At 34.7% G+C, this 8360-nt stretch overlaps 1 long non-coding RNA gene across 1 annotated transcript; it reads right to left on the minus strand.

Annotated features, from left to right (window-relative positions):
* Positions 1-3010: 3010 nt before the first annotated feature.
* LOC113072527 (uncharacterized) lies at positions 3011-6760 on the minus strand. Its single transcript, XR_003280308.1, has 4 exons — positions 6338-6760; positions 5208-5248; positions 5001-5115; positions 3011-3641 (listed from the first exon to the last, which is right to left on the minus strand). It is a non-coding gene; the product is annotated as an uncharacterized LOC113072527 (long non-coding RNA).
* Positions 6761-8360: the final 1600 nt, after the last annotated feature.

Consider the following 8360-nt stretch of genomic DNA (forward strand, 5'->3'; position numbering starts at 1 on the left):
AAACATAAGATTAACTGCGCCGCTCTATTATTAACAACATGAATATAAAGAAAAACAACTCAAGGGTTTGAAAGATTCTATAGCTACATTCACAACATAACAATGACAAAATGTCCGTGTCACATACATATATTACTATGGCTATACATGAAATCATAAAAACATATAATATATAAAAACAATGAATATTAAAGATGACTATCTTACGCTAAACACTTGATACTATGATGCAGTTTTTTTCCCCAGCAGCCTTGTAGGACAGAAGAATTTGAAACTGTGCATTTTATTACAATGTTATATTACATTTACAATTACAATTGCAAACACTATATTGTGGGTCATAAAGTGGGCAATTCAGTTCCTACTCGTGCCAGATTGGCCTGTACCATTTGATGGTAAATGACAGGGTGAAATCTCTTACAGCTAGCATGTAATTTGGCTGTCCCAAATGTGGACGGGCACAAGCTCTACACATCATGTAAGAAATCTAACCTTGGCATTTTTCCGAACATCTTGTCAGAGAAAGAATTAATGCATTGCCCTCTGGCCTCTGGAAGCGGAATACAAAAGCACTGCAGTCGGAACAGATTCTTCAGCCTTAAACATGTTACTGTGGCTTGCCAACTGTTGTAAAAATATAAAGCAGGAGAGGAAAAAAAGAGCAGAAAGGGCACAGATGCCGTGCTGAATATTATCCCCAGAGTAACATAGGCGCGCCTTCTAGAATGACTCTACGGCACAGCGCTGTTATTTTATATGGATGACAAATTGCAGGTATCTTCTCTTGGCGTACTGCCCATGCTGCCAAAGTCTGTGGCTGGGTCTGAATTTGCCCGACTACGCCATCTGAAAAAAAAAATAAAAACACATACACAGACATCGTGCAGCATAACACTCACTTTTATGTGACCGGTCCATCAACTCCCACCTTCGCCCACCACACACCCTGAGAATGCATGACTGAAAGCTGACATATTACATACAAGACTATAATAGCTAATGCACTGATGAATGGGGTGCTTTTTGCAAAACACGGAAATGACTTGATTTTGTCCTAATGTTACCTGACAAATTAGGCATGTCGGTATGTTGTTGTTGTTGTTGTTTTAAGCTGACACTAACCACACCGCTGCACTGAATTTGTTAAAGGGGTGTCAGAAAATGATGACACATGCATCTAGATCGTTACTCTCCTGACAGCCTTCCATTAACAAAGCACTGATGTATACAATTCCTGACATATTTGTGTGGTGTTTAACATTTGCAAGTGTGGATTAGCACTGGAAATAATGCTTACATACTGGTTTTGGCAGTTACAACTAAGATACAATGACACTATAGACTGACACTGTACTTCAATACACATCAGAGAGGTTACTTCAACAGAGGTGGAAGATTTATTTGTATACCACTCAGCCATAGCTATATTGTACACTTCTGTAGCATATTTTTTTCTGGAGTTGATGCATAGGCCCCTACCTTTAAAACTTCAACACTAGGTCATGATTGGCTAACCTGTTTGTATGTCAAATGAGTAATGATACAAAACTGCTAAATGCTGAATAACTGTTGATTTGTGTAAATATGGCTGGTCATCGGTTGTGATGCCATAACCATTCAAAAGCAATATTTTTTAAATGTTATATTATTACATTTTCAATATATATATTTGTATATACAATTTTTACAGAAAATATTTGTATGTATATATATATATATATATATATATATATATATATATATATATATATATATATATATATATATATATATTTTTTTTTTTTTTATCTGCGAAATGTAAATATGTAATACCGTTCAAAAGTTTGGGGTCATTAAAATTTTGCTCAAGTCTACATATTCTTAAAAAAAAATACAGTAGAAAGAGTAACAATGTATACAACAAATATTACATGTTTAAAAAACTGTTTTCAACTTTAATATATTTTAAAATGTAATTTTATTCCTGTGATGCAAATCTTATTTACTGCAGCCATTACTCCAGTCATCACTGCCACATTATCATTCAGAAATCATACAAATTTCTAATTATAATCAATCTGTTGAATTTTTTTTTTACAGGATTTGCTGATTGGATAGTTCATAATAATAATAATTATGTATATATATATATATATAGACTGAATGCAATGTAAGTCGCTTTTGATAAAAGCGTCTGCTAAATGCATACATTTTTTTATTTTGAAAGTTTTTACTGTTACTTTTGATCAATTTAATGTGTCATTTATGAGTAAAATTATATTTTTTTTACAAAACTGAATATTTATTTAGGGATAACATACTAAATGCACCTTTAAATAACTTAAAAATAAATAAATAAATAAATGAAGGTTTTGGGATGTGCAGACTTGCCTAGTAGCTAAACAACAACAGAGTTTAAACATTAAGACTCTGTTTATATTCACTAAAGTAAAAGAAATGCATATATTAAATTTGCTGTCTTCCCTTCTGCCAGTTATTTATGTTGTGGATCTGTGGATCCTCTAATGTTTCTGTAGATATTTAGTGGATGCAGATGTGTTTTGCTGGAACAAATGGATGAAGAAAGCATGTGATTGGAGGGTTTCTTTTAGTTGATGCAATCAGTCATCCTGTCAGAGTCTGCACATGGGCTAAAGCCATAAAACGTAATAAAGATCTGGATATATCTGGCCCTCATGTGCAAGTATGCCTGTCTGATTGCTGCTGGCAGACCTGTGGCTCCCTCACACTGTAAAAAAAAATCCCGTAAAAAAACGGTAAAATTCCGGCAGCTGGGGTGCCGGAAAATTACCGTTAAATAACGTGCACATTAAGTAACAGTAATTTTCCGTAATTCAAAAATACAGTTTTTTGCTGTAATTTTACATATTTTCTGTATTTTCTTCAGCTTTTAATGTTTGATAAGATGTTTTACATAAATATTGTGGAAAGTTAATAAGAAAAAAACCATTAAATTATCATAAAGTTTGAACACTGCTTTAATTCAAATAATCAGCTGTAAGTGCAAAAATGTGTTTTAATAATTTATTGACCAATCTGCAAGAATATACAAATAGTTTGTTCAGGACTGCAATTTACTAATATTCTTTGTACAAAACTGCAACAATATACCAGTATAGAGATTATAGCTAAACTGCAACAATATTCCAATAAAAAAATAAGCCCAAAAGTTTAAATTAGATCACAACTGCAACCACATACAATTCAGTTTTTTTTCATAACTGCAACAGTATATATATATATATATATATATTTAATAACTGCAACAACACACAAAAGAATTGTTCAAAACTGCAACAATATAGCAAATTGGTAAACAAATAAAAAATAAGAATTAATTTGTCCTTAAAACTGAACCACCTGTGAACAGATTAATTCATCTTGACAACAGATGATGCATTAAAAAAAAAAAAAATCAACCATGAAAGCAAATAATCAGCAAGTATTTTAAGTCTTTGACACTGTCAAGAATTTCTGCTAGGCAATGTAGGAAGATCTGACACTCCAAGTTTTACTCCATCCTTTCAAAGTCCGCAATCTTGTTAATCAGTGAAAGAACCTTTGGACTGACTGCTGATTTCTTTCTCGATGTGGTCTTCTCCACTTTCGATCCCTTCTCGGGGTTCATCTTAAAAAGGAATCTGTTGAGTAAAAAAAACATATTTAGTAATAAAACATGGACTGTACCATATGCTGTGAATATATTTAAAATAAAAGCAGAACAATAAGAACTTGTAAAGGGCATGCTTGTGGTGGATGTTGTGAAGAAGTATGTGAGAGGTAGTTGTGTGTGAGGCAGACTAAGAAGGTTGTGACAATGTAAGAGAGTGTGTTGTGTGAGGATGAGAGTGTGAGGATGCATGTAGGGCTGCACAATTAACCACATGCAGTTGTCAGATGCATTTGCAGATGAATCGCATTAGATTATGAACAGGATACTGCATAGCTTGTCAGTGAACTACAGCTCTGTTTATTAAATGTTGCTTAATTTGAAAACAGGTGATGGATATTTACTACTAATCACAGGACCGACTTTAATGACGAGACACGCCTGAAAAACGCATGTGATTAATTATGCAGCCCTAGAAGGTTGTGTGGGGATGCGTGTGAGAGTATGTTAGTGTGTGTGAGAGTGTGTGTGACTGTCTATGTGAGAATGTTTGGATGTTTGTATAAGGAAGTGTGTGTGAGAGGATGCGTGTGTGAGAGTGTGTGAGTGTAAGGATGCATTTGTAAGAATATGTGAAAGTGTATAACTGTGTGTGAAGATGCGTGTGAGAGTGTGTGTGTGTGAGAGAGAGAATGTGTGTGAGGTTGCATGTGTAACTGTCTATGTTAGAGTGTGTGGATGTTTGTATTAGAATGTGTGTGAGAGTGTGTGTGAGGATGCGTGTGTGAGAGTGTGTGAGTGTAAGGATGCATTTGTTAGAGTATGTGAAACTGTGTAACTGTGTGTGTGATGATGCGTGTGAGAGTGTGTGTATGAGTGAGGAAACGTTTCTGAGAGTGTGTGTATCTGAGAGTATGTAAGTGTGAGGATGCATTTGAGAGAGTGAGTGTGTGTGTGTGTGTGTGTGTGTGTGTGAGGATGCATGTGTGCAAATGTGGACGTGAGTGTGCGAGTGTGAAGATGCATTTGTGAGTGTGTGTATGTGAGAGTGTGTCAGTTTGAGGATGTGTGTGTGACCGTGTGTATATGTGAGAGTGTGAGGATGCATATGTGACATTGAGTGTGTGTGTGAGAATGCATGTGAGAGAATGTGTATGTGAGTGTGAGGATGTGTGTGTGTGACTGCGTGTATGTGAGTGTCTGTGTGTGTGAGTAGGCATGTGTGACTGTGTGTGGGTGCGTGTGTGACTGTGTGTGAGAGTGTGTGTGTTAGAGTGAGTGTATGTAAGGATGCGTAATTCAGTGTGTGTTGAAAAAGTGTGAGTGTGTGTGAGAACACACGTGTGAGTGTGATATGTGTGAGAGTGAGTGTATGAGTGTGTGTTTTTACCTTTGCACAATCTCTTGCGTTTCTCCTTGGTTTCCTGGGTATGAAATGTTCAAGCAGTTGTATGAAGCAAACATCAGAGCGTTGCAGAAGATGGTGATGTGGTCGTTAACTATGACTGGGTGAACAGAAAACATAAAGTTCATAAACCATAAACACCACAACTATTACAAGTGTAATATGTGAACATCTTTGCATTTTGCAACTCACCCTTTCATGTTGACCATGGTTTTAGCACTCACTGAACTTATCTGTAAGGAGAAAAAAAGCATGTAAATGTGAAATTTTAAGGAAATCTACAAAAATACAAAGAAATATATTGATAAATGTTTTATATCTATGGTTCTGAACCTTATCTGCGCCACCTGTTCATCCCTATCAGTGAGTCTATCAATAATCCCTATAAGCTATAACAGTCTTTAATTATAGAAGGGTGATTAAAACAGAAGTTGTGAAACTTTTTTCCCTAGGCGTAGATTACAAGATTACAAGGTTATATGAATTCTCAGATGACACACTGCAGACATTGTTTTTTCATTCACAATTTTAACTGGTCAATGGTTTCACCAGCTTTTTGAAACACTTTTAATATTTTAAATATTTGCTTAACCGATAGACAGATATAAAGGGTAACCAACAGAAATAATTTATTAAAAAGTGATTAAATACTGACTGTAACGATATTTCAGACCCTCAATAAGACTATATCTGGAAGTAAAAGAGTAAAACATGCAGACAAATTAAAGTAACGTTAGTTAAGTGAATTTCATTATACAAGCGTAATAACCAGTGCTTGAAGAGGGAGAAATGCAGACGAACATAACGTTTCAAATCGCGCGTCACTTTAAGCGCTGGTCCTAATGAGTCTGTTTCTAAATTCAGAATTTTCATCCAATCTCGCCTCGAAAAATATGATTTTTTTTTTTTTTTTTTGCTTTTAGACGACGCCTACTATTATGTATATCAAAACTGATTAAAAACACTGCATTATGCGTCGAAGTTCGGTAAAGTTGGCAACATCTACATATTCGAACTTAACATTAACTGAGCTAACTGTTAAATTTATGAGTTCTTAAACCACAAATGATAATAATATTTAATAACAGTATCGTAGACAACCAGCTAACGACTTTCCTTAAAGTAAGCCTGTTTTTCCCTCAGGGACAAAATAACATTAGAAGTTAACGTTACCCACACTTAACGACTAACGGCACTGGTCAGCGCCGAAGTTTGAAATACTGGTTTAACGATTCAAAAAGGTAAACATTCTAAATTTTAGAACTCATATATAGTAGAAATAGCATTTAGTAATGACCAAAATGAGAAAACATGAACTTTACCTGCTTATTTTCGCCTCAGATTGAAGATTGACCGTGAAACTGAAGGTCGAGTTATTCCTTCTGCGCGCGCAGCAGCTCCACTGCGTGCTTGGAGGAGAATGTGTCCTTGCGCTAGGGCGGGAATTCCTTCAGTTCGAATATTACATTTTTTATTTTTTTTAATTTTAATATCAGCATATTATTATATTATTATATCAAATTATGAAACGGTACTATGAGAATAAATCCGTAATAAAACACCAAACTGAGCAGAACTATTTTGACAAGCGGAAGAAGATGTGGTCAGTTGACAGTACTTTGGAAATACGATTCTTTCGAGAAGGATTTTTCAACAAACCTGTTCAAAAAAGGATTAACCTGCTCTTTTATGCAAACACGCAATGTAGGCTACATATACAACATATTATATCAATAGTAATAATAATAATAATAATAATAATGAACGTTAACTTTTGTACAGTTGTTATTTATATTTTTAATCTATTAAAAAATATGGCATTATATTATTAATGCCACACACACACGTACACACACACACACATACTGCACATACTACATATAAATATAGCGCATTATGTGAAATAAATCTTCAAAAATATTTTTGGGACGTTATGCACATTGACATGTTTTTCATGTGATTTTACATAAGATATGTAAATTTACAGTCTCTTTCTGTAATTTTACAATTTTAAACTGTATTTCAAAATTACGTGGAAAAAACTGTAAAATAAAACAGTAAAATTCCGTAAATTTACAGTTTTTTTTTACAGTGCAGGCAATGAAACTCTCTCTTCTCCCCTGCAGTCTGCTTCTCCACGAACTTCCCTCTCTGCCAGATCATGCTGAGCCAAGACAGAAAAACCAACAACTGCACTGCATGATGAAAGCAGGGACAGTGGGGGGCTTCCCATAAATGACTCTCCCACTCTCTCTGCTGTCATTCCCATTTCCACAATGTGCCGTTATACACGTCGCTCTGATGTGAAAGGCATGCTGACATCTCTCTTTACGCGCAGGAGTGGGTGTGAGTCTGAATATGTCTGTGTACTTTTGTGTATAGAGTAGTTCAGGTGTATGACACTTGACTTCTCCCCATTTTCAAGGCCTCTAAATCTTGTTTGTCTTGTTTTTTTTTTTTCAATTACAATTTGTTTTTCAGAATGTAAGGCAGCAGTGTGACCTACAGACTACAATCGACTGCCAGCCATCCAGACACTGTCTGTCACACTCGGTTGATTGTTTGGTCAGCTTTTAAAAAGCAGTTAAGCCAACTTGAAGGGAAATATGCATTGTGATATGGGTTATTTCTGTAATGTGACTTATTTCAGAGCCAAGTTGTATATTGTATTCTACAAGAACAGAAATGTAGAGTGGGACTTTTTCTTGACCAAATTAATTTTATATAAAATAAAAATATATATTGTGTATATAAAAAAAAAAAATATATATATATATATATATATATATATATATATATATATATACACACATTAAGAAGAAAAAACTATTTTCAATATTGATGATAATAATAAGAAATAATGGCTGCTGAAAATCACAGGAAAAATCAGATTTGCCATCAGAGGAATAATTATTTTAAAATATTTTCAAATGGAAATTTTTTATTTTGAATGTATGTTATAATGTAATAATATACATACAATGCATTCATATATATATATGCCCATCCGTCGATTTACCAAACCGAATCCTACACAGAATCAAAAACATTCTTCAATACTGCCTTGATATGACGCTAGAAATTGTGTTGCATAACAAATTTCTGGTGGTGAAATTTTCCAACCCCCTGTGGTCTCCGTTTCAAAGCACCACCATAGTGCAGCCAAGTGACTTCCTGTTGGAGAAGATGTATAGTTATGCAATGCCCCAATAAGAGCAAATAAATACAGCAAAGGCTCCGTAGCAGCCTGGTGTGGGCCTTCCATCCCTCCACTTACTCATTTGATTCCAAGGAAAGCAATACACACAAACACTCTCTCATACAAGTACAAGCTATTTGTTTTCC

This window comes from Carassius auratus, unplaced genomic scaffold, assembly GCF_003368295.1.
Source record: "Carassius auratus strain Wakin unplaced genomic scaffold, ASM336829v1 scaf_tig00009321, whole genome shotgun sequence".
Taxonomy (NCBI): Eukaryota; Metazoa; Chordata; class Actinopteri; order Cypriniformes; family Cyprinidae; genus Carassius; species Carassius auratus.